Consider the following 251-nt stretch of genomic DNA (forward strand, 5'->3'; position numbering starts at 1 on the left):
GTAATTTCTCGATTCCTTTACCTCCCTTTTCCCTTCCCCTCACCGTCCCTACCTTCCTCATCCCTCCCTTTATCGACCTTGCCTTCCCTTTCCCTCCCTCACCGTCCATACCTTCCTCATCCCACCCTTTATCGACCTTGCCTTCCCTTTCCCTCCCCTCATCGTCCTTACCTTGCTCTTCCCTCCCCTCGCTATCCTCTCCTGCTCGATTCCTTCCATCCTCGGCCTCTCCCTCTGTGTCATGGAGACGC

At 55.8% G+C, this 251-nt stretch overlaps 1 protein-coding gene across 1 annotated transcript in view; it reads left to right on the plus strand.

Annotated features, from left to right (window-relative positions):
- Window positions 1-251, plus strand: part of LOC119586835 (rap guanine nucleotide exchange factor-like) — a 75,990-nt gene that overhangs the window by 51,621 nt on the left and 24,118 nt on the right. The gene's annotated exons all lie outside the window — the stretch shown is intronic.

Source organism: Penaeus monodon, chromosome 22, assembly GCF_015228065.2.
Source record: "Penaeus monodon isolate SGIC_2016 chromosome 22, NSTDA_Pmon_1, whole genome shotgun sequence".
In the NCBI taxonomy this organism is placed as follows: domain Eukaryota; kingdom Metazoa; phylum Arthropoda; class Malacostraca; order Decapoda; family Penaeidae; genus Penaeus; species Penaeus monodon.